Consider the following 17,211-nt stretch of genomic DNA (forward strand, 5'->3'; position numbering starts at 1 on the left):
GAGGGTTGCTTTAAGATGCAACATTTCGATGTAAATTTGTTGCTACGACTAGTAAAATATCTAGACACTTGACAGACTAAAAACACTTGAAGATCAGAAGACTTCCAAATTGATGGACATTCAGTATCAACTCATGGAGATCCAACTCATTTAGTTTAAAAAATATTACTCATCTATATATTCAATATTTCTGCCTGTAAATTTCTATTATTTCAAACTGAATAGCAAAAATCAATGAAAACTGAATACTGGATGTGTGTATTCTATTTTCTGTGTCCCTGAACATGTTTTATAAACTAATTCCAGTATTGTTGAAAATCTCAATTTAATAATATAAATTTGTTTCAGATATACTCCAGTTCATGAGAATACCGACCAAATTTACATATCGATAATAAATCGATATTGCCTCAAACTTAAGTAAGTATTTCGGACCCACCTCAACATTATGTTAAACATATCCGGTTATTCTTCAATCATAACATGAATTAACATTATACGAACATAAAATTCAATTGCACAAACGATTCCATTCCTTCCTGGAAATGCGTATATTCCACGTTTCTGCCTCGGTTTTCCTGATTCACGCTTGATTAATGTCGCAATTTCCAACGAAAATTATGAATTCGTTTGAATCGATATGTTTAAGTTATTCGAGCTAACGGGACCCCTTACACCCCGGATTATATTCACAAAAAAATGAGTGCAAAAAACTCTTAAAGCGGCTTTGTTCCCGCTGTTACATTTACTTTTTTTCGCCCGAAGTCTGGCGTGTTCATCTTTATTATTCGTTCGCGCTTGTCCCATTTTTATATGAAGGATATTTCTTTGAACGATTTATACCTTTTAGTACCAGACATGGCAATTCCAGCGGTAATAGATTGGATCGTTCGGAGACTGCTTTTTGTGCCCAGCCTTCGGGTAAAACGGTGACTAAGCTCGAAACAAATTTATACGCGTAAACGTCTAAAATCGTGCGTTACTGCGATTGCGAACGCCAGTAGTTTCAGCAAATTAGTGCTGTAAATGGCACATTGTGTGCAAATTTTATTTGTTCATGAGTAACGGTCGTTTTGTTTTTTTTTTCGAAGAATTCATGATGTTTTTCTACCGAAACTTTAGCTGATATGCGATCTGAGTCATTTTTAATATTGTCAACGGAAGTACGGGTGAAAAAAATGTAATCAAGTTATTTTTATAAAAGTTCAATAAAATTACATTAGTAATTTATATAAGTGGTGTAGGTTGAACCAACTTAGGAAGATACGTTTATGGCATTTGTGTGTAGGCGTACGTCATTTTTTAAATCGGTATTTTGAATGTTTTATCTAAATAGGTATCTTTAATAGGACTATTAACGAAATGGCTTCTATTTGTATGTAGGTTGTTATTTACGCGTACTTTTATAGATAAAATTGTAACTAAAACCAATTCCAAAATTGATTGTATTTTGATTTATCAAAATAGATTCCTGAGATAAAGAGCAAATTATTTGTTATTAACTCATAAATAATAAAATCAATCAGTTGAGTTGAATTTACGGCACAAGAATAAATGGTAAATAATTAATTTTTATTTTTTTCAAATATTAATTTTAAAAAATGATCCTTAAAATTAAACAAACAAAAAAATATTCAATCTACTGGGTTTTAATATTTTAGCGACAATTTGTAATTAAAAAACAAATCGGCAATTTTTCTCGCAGTTTCTTAAAATGTATAATTCGATATTAATTATTATATATATTATATAATTATTATTATTAACTATCTGCATGCTACATATTTAACAAGTTTCTTAAATTTATTAAATTGTATACTTTTCATAATTTTCTTGTATAAATTTTTTACACTAATACATTAAATTGTGATTATGAATTATGAAGAAAATCTCTAATTTTTCTGCAGAGTAAACGACAAATAAAATACAAACAACACTAAATTTTAATTTTAAAATAATTTTATTACTCATAATTACTAATAATCGGAAAATATCTAAATGATGAATTTTAATATATTAAACATATAATCTAATAATTTGTGATTACAAAAATAATGACTATACGTTTTTATAATTTATTTATTTTTTATGCAAAATATTAAAAACCTTAATAAGAGAAGAGAATATAAATACATTTTATTTATTTATTTTTTTATATAATAGAATTTTGTATACTGAATATTATTAATATATATATAGAATGTGAAATTTAAATTCAAGTTTTTTGCATATTTCTATGAAGAAACTGTTTCTGATTCTTCTGAACAAATATTACATATAAGAACAGGATTTATTTTTCATACAGGTCTTTGAAATTATAACTTGAATAAAACGGTATATTAATACATTTTGTTCAGAATGATACATTGATTATATTACTATTATAGTATACATTTAATAATGTTTTTAAACTTATCAAATCTATGAAGAAACTATTTCTGATTCTTCTGCGCAGAGTAAATGACAAATAGAATGTATTCAACATAAAATTTTAATTTTTTACATATTAATCTTATTCATAATCATAAAAATATTACAGTTTAATTTATATTATTTTAATATAAAATAAAATAAATGTTAATATAAGTAGATGATATAAATAATAGAAAATATTCATTTAATATTAAATTTATATTTTATAAATAATTATATTATTCATAATTTCATTATAAATAATTAAAAAATATTTAAATAGTGAATTTTAACATATTAAATAAAATACATCGTAATTTGTGACTGAAAAAATAATGTATATTTTGTACAGGGTGTTTCATAACTTATCCGATTTTTTTAAACAGATATACACTTATAAATAATAAGAGGATTTCTTAAAAAAATTCTAATAAAAATTCAAAAGAAAACGAGATAAAAAATGTTAAAGTTTGTAATAAACCTAACTGAAACAACAAAAAACCAAATAAAAATTGTTTGGGTTACAATTAGTGAAAATATTTAGATGTAAACACTGCAGAAAAAGTACATTTTTTATCTCATTTTCTGTTGAACTTTTATTAGAACTTTTTTTAAGAAATCGACTTATTATTTAGAAGTGTATATCTGGTTAAAAAATTTCGGACAGTTATAAAACACCCTGTGTATATTTTTTAACAATGTTCTCAAACTTATTGAATTACGTACCATTATTTATTTTTTGTAAATAAATTATTTTTTTTTTTAGTTTCTAATTAGGATTAGTATTCGGATATATTAGTTAGTTAAAATATTTGTATAAGAAACGGCATTTTTAACACTATTATGTTTTATTCTACATGCATAATTTTATTTACAACCGGTTTCTTTTAATACAGTTAATTCTACCTTGAGGAATGTCAGTTTTAGACTTTATGCAAGAGGACAACAGATTTTGTTTGACTCTAACTACAATATGCACTGGCAAACTTTTCCTACAAATGTTGCATTACTTAATATGTAAACAAGACTAAGTAAAACCGCAATTACTTTATTGCAGTTCCATTGTAATCTTAAATCAGTACGTTGACACAGTGTAACAAGTTATAAAACTTGTCAAAAACATTATTGTCGCACACAAACGCATTTATCTAGAATTCCATCCGTGATGGACACAATAAACACAGACATGTGTGCGAATTTACAATGGTTATTGTTCGTCGACGTATCAAATCCCACACGTGCATCAGTAAACAAACAATGGTCGAGTTTGCTGCGCCTTGTACACCCAAAAGATTTTCATCTTTCCGCCCGTCTGTGCCTCTAATCGTCGCTCTTCAGCGGACGTGGAAAATGGAACTTCCCGCGATCTGTTTGCGAACAATCGTTCCGAGGCACGAGCCGATGCAACCGTTACGGAAGGCCAGACGTTACCCACCTGGAGGCCAGGTGCGTCTCCAACGACTTTCACGTTGTACAAGGTCCAAGGCGGTCGTCAAGACGTTGTCGTTCAGCTGTTCGTGGCACATGCGAATGGGGTTGTTGGCAAAGGGTCTTCGTTCCTTTTGGGAACGAGAATCATTTATACGTTATTCGATTGAGGTTACGCCGGAGATCACTTCTTTGTTTTGCTTATTTTAATTGTGAATATATTGAAATATTTCCTTCTAATGGAATGACATGTTAAACAATCTGATGATTAAAATCATAAACTGAAATGCGTCACAATTTTTATTATTCACGTTATTTTATTTGGTACGTTTATTTAAATAATGTATAATATATCATAATAGGATGTACAATTTATCAGAATAATATACGTTGTTAATAATAGCTGATAAATGAATAAAGGATAAAAAATGGTATTTATAACGAAAACAATTTTTTCATTTTATTTAAATTTATTTACATATGTTATATAAAGTTTATATTAATAATATTTTTTAACTTTTTGTATTACAACAAATCAAGAAAGTAATTAATTGCGAAAAATCGTGATAATCCCTTCCTTCCTTCTTAATATAAATTAAGTAATTTATATGAAAAAATCCTTTCAAAAGTGCATATATAATTTTTTAAATATACATATTATGTTTATCTAAATTCATTTTATTTATTTTTTTATTTGCAATTTTTTGTTTATACTTTTATTATTGGTAAATTGAAATATGAAATTGTTTTTAAACTTATCATATTATAAGAATCTAGAAAATATTTAAAATGCTAAAATAGGGGATAATTTATATATAACATTTTCATTCAGAATTATTATTTTATTTTATAAACTTGAAACATATATTTATAATGAAACCCTTTCAAAATATTTTACTAATATTTTGTAAACTTTAATTCACATGCATCATTTTATTAACATATTTATTTTTATCATTCAAAGTATTCTGTTTATTTCAAATACATTTTATTGTTATTTTTGTTTATTTTATTTAAGTTGAGACAACTCTGAAATCTTTAATAAATAAATTTAAGATATGAAATCCACAGTTTCAGCATTTTCCAATTTTACACACTTTTTCAATCTTATTAAATTACAAAAAATGAAGAATATAATTGAACTAGTGGATAAAACATATTTTTATTCGAGAAACTGTTTCATAATTTATTCTACATGTGAAATTTTATTTACATATATTTATTTTTAATATTCACAGTATTCTGTTTATTTCAATTACATTTTATTATTTTTACCTTCTCATTTTTATTTTATTTAAGTTTAAATAACTATGAACGAATATATTAAAGATATGAAATCCGTGAAATTATCATTGTTTCTCATCTTTACAACTTTTTTTCAAACATTAAAACAATTCAGGAAATTAAAACAATTCAACAAATTAAAACGATTCAGGAAAATAACTAAACTTATAAACTACTGGATAAAACATATTATCTTTGAAGAAGCGTTTTCAGAATTTTTTGAAATTTATTGTATATGCTTAATTTTATTTAGATATATTTATTTTTAACATTCACAATATTACGTTTATTTTAAATTCATTTTATTGTTTTTAATTTCTGACTGTAATCATCATTTGACATTTTTATACTATTTTTCACTTTAAAATAATAATTAAAATAGTAGATAATTCTCTTAAAGCATACTTCTTTACATTTTTTGTATAACATATATTCACAACAAATCAAGAAAATAATTAGATTTCTAGATCTTTATTACCTTTACTACAAATACATTTTATTACTTTTAACTTCTCACATTTATCTTCATACGTATATATTTTTAATTTTATTTAACTGTAAATTTCAGTGAATAACGATGCTATGGGAATCTTAAAATTTTCAATATTTCTCATCTTTACACTCTACATTTAAACTTATCCCACCTACCCTTATACTCAAAATAGTGAACAAGTTCTGAACTTTTTTCAAATTTATTGAACTAAAACATGAAAGTATCTAAATAAAATAAAATACAGAATAATTTACACAAAAATTTTTTTTTAATTTTTACACCGTATTTCAGACGCATAATTTACACGTCTCTATTTTTTATTATTTATAGTCTCATGTTTATCTCAAATTTATCTTATTGTTTTTATTTTTTATTTTTCAACTTTATAAATTTTTATAAATTTTGAATAATTGTGCTTGTTATGGGAGATAAAGATAAGAAGATATGATAACAATTTCAAGGATTTCATATCTTAATGTGATTCGTTGAAAGTAAGTGCATCATATAATTTTTAAGGCAAGTAACAACAATTTCTTATTAATTTCCTTTAAAATAATATTTCCTTGTATTTCACGCAAACAGAATTTTAAGCTAAATACGCAGAATTATCAGTTTTATGTTAATGTCTTTGTTTGTCCAGAACAAAATGCAAATTTTGTTTATTACTCTGGATGCAGGGTACTTATATTATGAATTGAGTCGTATTATTATGGAATGCTTTTATTGGTGTCAAGGACTTTGGGGATGTTTAATACATATTTAAACTGGGAACTTATTTATAGATATTAATCCATATTTTTCCATTATTAATGTACTTACGAAGTAAGTTTGACGCTCCCGATGTGAAACACAAACCGAAGAATCTTAATGACGATAATTTCAGAATTTTATAATACCTGTTCTACCGCGCTGCCTCTGACTCAGACGTCCTTCCTCACATTCTTCGGCATATCTTCAACAACCTGCTCGCTGCTATTTACGAAACCATCGCCATATATGACGTACTACATCCATATTTAATCCATATTTAAATCATACTAAATATGGCAGTCTCTAGAATTGTGAATGGCGTTTCACAACGCGTCATGAAATAATCTGTGACAATATTACTAACTTGTTCTCCGGTGTTTAAATTATCGAAATAATTTATGAAATATTTATATGTTCTAAATCCATCCGGAAGCCCCTTACAATTCAAAAAAGTCCATTTAATCTGCGGAAGAACACACGTGTAAGTGTATAAAAGAGACGACAGGTCCCTGATCAATCAGGCTTTAAAAATATTTCAATGAATGCCACATGAATCGGACACAATGCGGTATTCACCTCGATTTTAATTGAATCATGCGAAACAACAATATGCCTCTTGCAATATGCTCATTTATCTTTACGTATTGTGTCTATTTTTGGAATCACGTTGTTTTATGAATTGTGTAATTATTTGGAAATGAAAAAATTGCATGTTATGACGAGTAATAAATCATAGGTTTGCAACTGCAATAAATCTAACCTGATGATTTATGAATTCGTCAAAAATAGAACAAATTGCGTTGGATTTAAATTTGTTTATCTACCAGATTAGTTTACCACATTCCAACCGCTATGCATTTAAAATGTAAATAAATAACCATTAAATTTAATTGCAGTTTAATGAATTCAATAAAAACTTTTTAAGGTCTAAATGTAACAAGCTGTGAATGGTATTTAAGTTTAACAGGTTTTTTTAACGAATTAAATATAATAATTTGTCACCTAATTATGAATAAATTACTAAAATATGTAAATGATAATTCTGTAAAAAACTTCAGCTTTACTCATATAATTAAAAATTAACTAAAACAACAGTTTAATTTTTTAATGTTGCTCGTAATTATAAATTTAATGTAAAACAGTAACGATTTACAATTATACAATCGGTTTCGTTACTCTTCGCATGCAATGATGATGTAATTAAAAGAGTTGAATGAACGAATTGGATACAAAGCGAAGATTGCAATTATGATTATCTTGATTGTGCTCGTTAATGATTGGATAACGGCATGTAGATTCACGGAAAGAAAGTCGACGTTCAGTTTCATGCAATTTCTAGTTTAAGTTAATAAGCACACCACTAACATACTCAGCTGGATTTGATTATTTATTCAACGCAACTCGAGGCCTCTTCTGATTGAAATTGCCAAAAGATTAATTGCTGCAATTGATGTTGAAATGTATCTATTTTTTTAAGTATTAGTTCATTATAAACTAAATTCTCCTCGTAAAAGTTACATAATACATCAATTTATGCAATCGTTGCAATGTGGGTATAATAATTCAATTTCATAGACATTATGGGTTATTATCTGCACATAAAGTTTAAAGCAATACTTTCGCTTGGTTTATAATGTCATCTAAACGTTGTTTAGAGGAGGAATAATGTTTCAAGAACGGAGTCCGTTGTTTGACTGGGCTCAATTATTTTAGACAGGTGCCACACCTTTCTCATGCTTTAGCATTCGTTTACTCTGTTATTTGAATAATTTACCTAAATTGGGCCTTTATAAACATTCTAGATTACATTTCGTACTTGAGACGAAAATATTTTAAAATCTTTTTCAATTATATATGGGTTTATGATATACGGAGTGTTTGGATATGCTCACACCAACATGAAGATGACTACTAAAAGTACGTCTTCGGGCAAAATTTTGTGGGCAATTGTATTTTAGGGTACGTTTTTAAATAAAGATTTTGTTGATATTGAAAAAATTATGAAACAATATCGTTGTCGCTGTCTCTTTGTTATAAGTAAATTCTCTTAATAAAATAAAGATATAAAATTTATTTAGTAAAAATATATACAACTTAATAAATTTCACATAAATCAAAAATTTTTAATTTTAAATAAATACACATCACAACAAAACGACAATATAATTGTTTATTAGTTGGTTTAGTTAGGTATTTTTTAATATTTGAAAAAAAATCAAGATTCAAAAGTAGAACAATAAAATAGAACAACCTTACGTACATTTAGCCTTCCTTTATTTATCTAGTAACATATCCATTATTTTTAATCACTCTTTCACACCTTTTTTTTATTCATGGATTCTCCGATCAATTTCATCCCAAAGGTATTCAATTGGATTCAGGTCTGAGCTTTGTGCTGGCCAAGACATTACACGTACTCCTTGAGAAACGAACCAGTCTTTAACTAATTTAGACGTGTGTTTCGGATAGTTATGGTGCTTAAAGGTCCACCTTAAACTCTGTTTTCTTCTGCAAATGGAAGCATATGATTCTCCAGAATGTCACGACAAACGAAACGATCCGTTTCTATCCGTTCAGCGGGTCCATGTCAAACCCAGAAAAACGTTCCAAAACCATAACGACTCCTCTACCATGTTTCACAGTAGGTCTAATGTACTTAGGGTTATACTTTTTATTAATTGGTCTTCTCATTTATGGAATGCCATCAGATTTGAATAATTGGAACCGAATTTCATCGGAAAACAAAGTTGTTTTCCATTGCCCATTTATCCAGTTAGAGTATTAGGGCGGGGTTGGTGGTACGGAAGTTTTTGCATATCCCATGCATATTCGATAGGATTTAGGTCAGGGGACCTAAGGAGAAGTTGTAAGGTATCGATACCCAGTTCTTCAAGCCGTTCGAGCATAATTTCTTATATATAGGGATGACCATTATCGTCAACAAAAACGAAATTCTCACCGATAGCAGTTTGAAAATTTGGTAGTACACCGTTAGCCATTATAACAATTTCCTCTTCATACCATAATTTAGTGGACCAGACCAGACTCGAATTCGACAATCATCATTGTATGGTCCAATTCTACTTTTATTGGTGAAAATTATCCATTCTAATCGTTTTCCTGAACGAATCTGAAGCGGTACGAGATCCTGTAACGTTTTCTAGCTGACCAGACATTTGCAAGTAAGACGTTGTAGGGTCTCTGCTAACTCTCAATAGCAAATATCGGTTTTCATCTCCTGTAGTTTTTCTTAATCTACCACTCCTTGGCCTTTCTGAAGTAGAGCCAGTTTATTACAATCGAGTACATAACACTTTACGTAACATTGAGTTTACCTGCGATTTCTAGAAGGTTAATTTTAGATTCTAACATACCAATTGTTCTATACCTCTCATCTAAAGTTAATTTATATGTACGTATAATTATCCAAACAAATTTCGACAAACACTACTGTAATCAATTATAAACTAAATGCACACTTCTGACTTCTTTAAAACGAAAAGTGTCACCTTTTAAATACAAAACCTACTTTACCAGTGTCCACTGGTTTTTAATACTTTTTACAACTCGTTTAACATGAGCATATCCAAACAACTTATATAATTTAGTAGATATATAATAAAATGATTGATCCAATGCAAAGAGGTCTCAATCACTGAAGGTTAATAAACCATTCAAGTGCACTAAATTTTAGTCAAAATTGATCACCTAAAGCTACTACACTCACTCGGTATGAACACGAAAGACCTGTCAATCTGGGGACGCCTATATATAGAAACAGGTTCGTTGAAACTTTCCACAACAATTAAAATTAATTAATTGTGAATTCTTTTTAAAATTTTTAGCGCATCCACCAAAATTCCAAAAGCACACTGTCGGAACTGCCTGAAATAAAGTTTGGCTGCAATTATTAATTGGAATTATTCCCGCTGAATACCGTGATAAGCTTTAAATTACAGCGCGAGAGAGGTTAAGGTCATAAAGTGCTACTTGGAATTGTAAATTCGTAGCAGGCATGCAAACACGCGAATCGGACATTAAACATTATTTTTTTTTATTCGCATGTCTAAAACGGCTGCATAGTTTTCATTAAACGGCGACAGAAACGGGTCCGTTTCGTATTTCGACGGGACTCACTGAAAACATTACGTTCCATCGAATCGATAAAACACCGTGCCAGTTCTTTCTTGCCGTATCCACTGCAAGGTTGTACGTAAGTCATACCAATTTGGCGTGACGGAAAAGAACCACCCTTAAAATCATTAGGGCCCAGCCGGATTTTAATGGTATTAAGTTGCGGCGAGTTCAAGGCGAACGATCAGCCGAAAGTCAAGTTTAACATCTGGGTTTGCATGTACATTATTAAAAAAATGTTTCTATGTAAGTTTGTGTAAGTGCGAAGTTATAAAAAGCTTATTATACAGGGTGATTCACCTAATTCACTCATTAGAGGTTTATAGAGAACAAAAAAATATCTAATCTGAAATTTTGTTCTGTTATATTAGTCCTATAGTTTTAAAAAGTTCACTCTTCATTAATAAAAGAATAACTTATCAAAAGATATCAATAATATTCCAGAATATTAAACAAGGTGTTTGGTAATTACTTTCTTATCTTTTTAAATGTCTTATTACATTCTTATTCATTGAATGACCATTCGATGTAGAATTTTATTCTCTATTAATATTAATTTGTTGTAATATTTTTGTAATATATCTATAAATATTTGTCTTAGATGTAGAATATACTACAATATATCAACAGAGAATAAAATTCTTAATTGAAAAGTTGTTGTTTATGTTGTTTCTATTTGTAGTAAGAAAGTTGGAATTTGAAGTGGTAAAAAAGTACGAGAAAATACCACTAATATATTGGATTACTATTAAAGGCTTCTATTAGGATATACTAAGAATGAACTTTTCAACTTGTTGGTAATAGACATTTTAGTTGGAATGACCAATCGTTGCAAGGTATTCGTCTCTATTAATACTGAATCATTTTTAGTAATATATCTGTAAATATTTTGTGTCTTTATAAACATCTAATGAATAAAATAGATTAATCAGTCTGTATATTTAAGTAAACAAGTTTAATCTATCCTTTAAAATTTAAGTAGAAGACTTGAAGGCCTCCCGAACATATCGCACCTTTTCCAACGAAGGAAGTAACGTTTCTAAATGAATTTGCAATAAACCGCAATCAGAAAATCCTCCGGATTACCACATTGTATGTTGCATTGAAACGTTGGAGTTTATGGCAAAACACTTGGCTTAAGTACGCATCATAAAATCGAAATGTCAGTTTTATCGTTCCCTTGGAAAATAATTTGTACGGAAGAGTCATTAATCCTGACACTGGTATGGCAACTGTCCGTTTGGCACGCAAAACAACCCATTATTGGTCAGACAAGTTCACGGCCCATGGACGATCGATATTTCACGGAAATTCGATGAATAATTTTAGTAATATTATCTATTAATATCGGACCGGCGAATAACTGGGTCAAATTTCCTTCGTGCCATCCAGTAAGATTAATTGAACAGTAACAATGGTTGTTTATTCAGGAAATTGTGATGTAATAAGAAAATCAGATACAATGCGAAATTATTCATTAAAACTTATTTATATTATATGATATATTTTATTTCTAACATAAAATATATGAATTAAATTGTCGATGTAAATAAAGTTACTGCTAGTTACTAAAGTTGTATTAATCAAAAACTCAATTATAACTTTATTAATGGATTATATTTAATCCAACATGACCCATTTAAGTTCAACTAACAGTTACTCAGTATTTAATTTGATTTATTTAAAAAAAAAAAAATAGACCGCCTCCTATTTGTAAAATGTTCTTTAAAAATATTATTATAGTACCAAGACTAATATTTTATTAATTTAAATTATAGTTTAAAATATTTTCACTTATTTTATTATTTTTCGATGAAATAACCTAAATGTCGATAATAGATTTGAATAAATGCTAAAGAGATAGACGGAATAAAATACAATATTGAAGTCTGGCCTTTTTTATTATCATAATACACTAATCCAAGAAATTAGGCATTTCTTTAATAGTACGTACCGACTTTGTGGTGATAAATAATGGGAAACTTAATGCTGAGCGTTACATTTTGAACATTCTAGAAGAACATATAACCCAATAGAACATATCTGGGACAATCTTGGGAAATGTTTAAGGGACCATTCTAACTATTTGAATAATTTAAGGAATGTAGAGTGTCGTTTACTCAAAATTTGGGGGAATTTTACCAAAATGAAATTCGAGTATGAACTGACTCGTCATTCGTAGTAGAACACCCCATATTAAGTTCAAATTTTTATTTTTTATGAACATCAAATTTTGTTAATTTTTAATTTATTTAGAAAAATAATTATTTAAGTTTTACATAATTATAAATAAAAAGTTATTATTAAATATATACTTATTTCCTCCGTTTTCAGAAAATATTACTAATAATCAATTTGTATTGGTGTGGTGCGTTAATTTCTTGGAACAGTGTATATTGAAAAATAATTAAATAAACTATAAAATATAATAAGAAAATGTTATTGTAATTAAGTTGTTCATGTATCGTTCATGAAACGAATCAATAAAATATAATCAGGTTGTAATTAAAAACTACTTCTTATAATTGGGATCTACCCAGTTAGTATACTAATAATTTTAATAGTTTTACTCTTAAAATTAATTATAATAAGTTTTTATACAGAAACTTGAGCACTTTGATACATACAAACCTAATAAATATTATGAGAGAAGTATTATTAAAAACTAATTAACAAAACCTTTCTAAATATCATTATTTACCTTTACAAAGGCATCTCATTATTACTTATTTATTTGACAGTGAATTATATCATATTTTATTAGCTGTGATTTGTTATTTAACGTCAAAAAGTTAAGGCGAACTTTAGTAAATGCATTGTAAAGCGTGCTTATGTGGGAGTCCAAAGTATGATGAACGAAAATGCAACAGGAAACTGTCGAGCACTTGTAATCTCAACAGCCCACGTGCCAGTTTTATAAAATCCTCTTTGGTATTTCGCATTGTAACAGTATTGTAGCGCTTTTGGTTCTATTGTTAAAATAATCACGGTATTTTTGTTCATTGCATACATAAATGATTGTTTTGAACACAATTCTCGAAACAGCAGTGAGTAACTTTCATTGTCTTATCAGCGTTACAATTAAAACATGTGGTTTCGAAATTAAATTCTCGGAAACTTTATTACAATGGACAACTTGGAAACGACTTCGGTGCGATGTGGAACAGGCAATTTCTTTTGATGGACCGCAGCTACATCGAAAACTCCGATCTCGTTAAATTCCCGGATTATTTTGTATTTGTCGCGGGCAATTTAAAGTTTCCCCGAAAGCCGTAAAACCTTTTGATGTCTCAACTTGCAAGATTAAGTTACACCCGGTTCGATTTATACCCCCGTCCGGCCGAAATTACAACCCGTTCCCGACAAAAAGAAGGATCTACGTTGCGGAGGATTGATGAAATTCGTTGGGAAGCTGTGCCTCTGTTCCTTTCAACGTTCAACCTTTTTTTTGTCGTAGAAATAATTTTTGAATATTTTATAAATTTTAGAATTTTAACACGAAATGTTATACAAGACAAAACTTTGAGAATGTTGCGAAAAGTTTTCAAGGATCAAGGTCTATCAAAAACAATAACATTTCATCGGTACAAAATGTTCAAAGAAGGCAGACAACGCGTTGAAGAGTGTTCCGAATAATCATCCACATCATGAGCAAATGTCAGTCAAATCGAGGAACTGGTGCGTGCAAACCGCCAATTAACAATAAAAGACCTTGCTAATGATGTTGGCACACCAGTTAATACTATTTTCAAGGATATTTTGGACCTCAGATGCGTCAAATCTTGATTGGTACCAAAAACACTGATTTTTTGACGTTAGTTTTTCGCCAAAAATGCGACAAATATCATTCCACAACCACCGTATTTTCCTGATTTAGCCCCGTGGCTATTCGATAAACTCAAAAGACCACTCCGGCGACGCCGTTTTGAGCCGTTTGAGGAGACAAAAGCCGAATCGAAGGTGTTGAAGGTCTTTCCGGTAAATTATTACTGGATGGGGTTACTTTGAAGGCGATGAAATAGATTTGGAAGATTAAATAACATTTTTCATTTTACAACAAGATTCCGGGTATTTTTGGGACACAGTAATATTTTATTCATGTGTAATAAATCTTCTCGATTTCCAGTTTCAATATTTGACGTTGCCTTGAGGCGTTTCGCGTGTCGTAATTAAATTCTCCGTGGTTGTATTCGCCCCTAACGAACCTCCGTACGCATGTGAATATTCATCAGAGTCCGTTTGACGATCCGAATGTAGGACAGATGCGAAACTCGCCCGAGTTGCCAATTAAATTTTGATTGCACACGGCTACATTATTGACATGCAAAGTGCAACATTTAATTACTGCCAAACCGGCACTCAACAATCAGCGCTTCCGGGGATCAATTTCCGACCTCGTTGCACCAAAATCGATGCGACGCCGATTTTAAAACACCCGGAGAAAAATTGAACGGTTCTTGCGTTCGGGACCGTGGGAGTTGGCTCATCAATTGTTCAACCTGTCTTCTCGCGACGGACGGTTTTTGGAGCGGGTATTTATGTTTCCGGTCGCGGTGGTTTATCTGTCGTATATTCGACGCACGTGCCTCTTACGTTTGTTCACGCGTGCGGTGCGGTGTTTTTTATTGGGTCAGGTGTGCGGATGGTCAGAACCGTGGCCGAGTCCAATCGATAATTCATCCCATATTTGGGATGAAAGCCCTCACCTTGGACGATAAAGTTTTACGGCTCCGCCGTCAACCGTAGGACTAACTTCGTTTCGAGTGGAGCGCCCGGATCCATAACGATGCGAAGAGTTCGTTGCCTTCCCGGAATAAATAGAATGTTTTGTGGAAAATCAATAGTCGTCGCAATTCCGGCTTTCACTTTTCGCGACTTTCATTGTGGCTGAATACGGCAGGGGCATAAAGAAATTTTTTATTCATATCAGCTGGTGTCAGGACAGGTGCGGAAGATGGAGAAGAGGAGGAAAATAGAGGCCATTAATCTCAATGAACGGAGACGTTTGCAGCTAATGAACACATTATATTGTTTATGTGTTTTACACGAGTTGACAGATACTGAGTCGCTTTTATTAAGTTTATTTCGCCGTTTTATCCTGCCCACTAGACTCAGACTTCCGTTTTGGATTTATAAAGCAATGAGATTTTAATTAAATAATACTTCGTGTTCCAATTTAGAAATTCCTGTCTTAAATAAGTGGATAGAAATGAGGAATTAAATTTTAATGAGTCGTCTTAATAAAAGCTCGAAATATCTTATTTTCATATCAACTGGTATCAGAACAGGTGTGGATATTGGAAAAGAGAAGGAAGATAGAGCCCATTAATATCAATGAACGGAGATTTTTGCAGCTATTGAACACATTATATTGTTTTGTGTTTTACACAAGTTGGCAGATTCTGCAGAGCTTTTATTATGTTTATTTCACCTTTTTTTTTTCTTGTTTCACTAATCTCAATATCCGTTTTTGATTTATATGGTAATGAGATTTTAATTAAATAATATTTTTTGTTCCAAATTAAAAAATGCCTTAAATAAATGAGACTGAAAAGAAAAAGACGATTTTTTATTGAAACGTTGTTTTAATAAAAGCTCAAAACAAATTATTTCATATCAGCTGGCATCAAAACAGGTGTGTAAGATAGAGGAAAAGTGGAAAATAGAGCCCACTAATTTCAGTCAACGGAGATATTTACAGCTGACGAACACATTATATTGTTTATGTGTTTAACAGAAGCTGACAGATTCTGTACCGCTTTTCACAAGTTTTTTTTGTCGTCTTTTATCTTACTAGACTTCCGTTTTGAGTTTATGTGGAACTGAGGTTTTAATTATATAATACTTCAGTTTCTGTTTAGAAATTCTAGTTTAAAATATATCGAATAAAAGAAAAGAACAAATTAAGTTTGAATGACACATCGTCGTCTTAATAAAAGCTGAAAATATCTCATTTTATTATTTCCACGTTTTTCAATATCTTATCATTTCTCAGTTAATTATCAATTATTTTTGTTACGAAAACTCGAATGGAATGCCTAAATATAATATTCTCGTATACCTTTAAAATATCAAAGTTCATGTCTTCTATAATAGTATAATCTTCTTACAAAAACTCCCAGTGGGATACTATGTTGAAAAATAAATTGAGCGAAAAGTGAACTGTCTGAAAACAAATGCACAGATTATCGATAATGGGAAAATTCACAAATAGGTATGCTTCCTCTCTGTCTTTAAATATAAAGTATACGACACAAAGAATAGCAATGTAGTAAATCACTACAAACTGAATATATTTCCAGAACTATAAATAACATATTACACATATCACATTTCGTAGAATAATTTAATCAATTACCTGTTTATAATTTGAGTTTCATGTGTGTTGGTGATTAATAATTTTAGAAACTATAGTTTCGTTTTCATTCTTAATTACCAGGAAAAAATAACTGTAATTAATATAGTATAAAAACACAACTTGTTCACATTTGGATGCAATAATTATCTAATATAACTGTTAGAATCTAACACAAATTACTGTAACAATTTAAATACTCCAGTAATTAGTAATATTTTAATCAAATAAATTGATTAAAGAATTTATGAATAAAATACGTACATACTTAAGCACATATAACTTCAATGTATGTCAAAACTAATTTCATTAGAAACTGGGTTCATTTTTGTTATTACATTGGTGAGAGCTGTAC

The 17,211-nt window shown here is 29.7% G+C and overlaps 1 protein-coding gene across 4 annotated transcripts in view; it reads left to right on the forward strand.

Annotated features, from left to right (window-relative positions):
- The window catches only part of LOC109605620 (tumor necrosis factor alpha-induced protein 8-like protein), a 28,867-nt gene that overhangs the window by 6,798 nt on the left and 4,858 nt on the right, over positions 1-17,211 (forward strand). For 3 of the 4 annotated variants that reach the window (XM_020022213.2, XM_049964846.1, XM_020022212.2), the window contains exon 2: positions 349-420. The gene's annotated coding sequence lies outside the window, so the exon portion shown is untranslated. Of the gene's footprint in view, positions 1-348; positions 421-6,114; positions 6,134-17,211 lie in introns of those variants that run through there. The other variant, XM_049964847.1, reaches the window with a different exon arrangement.

This window comes from Aethina tumida, chromosome 3 (genome assembly GCF_024364675.1).
Source record: "Aethina tumida isolate Nest 87 chromosome 3, icAetTumi1.1, whole genome shotgun sequence".
In the NCBI taxonomy this organism is placed as follows: Eukaryota; Metazoa; Arthropoda; class Insecta; order Coleoptera; family Nitidulidae; genus Aethina; species Aethina tumida.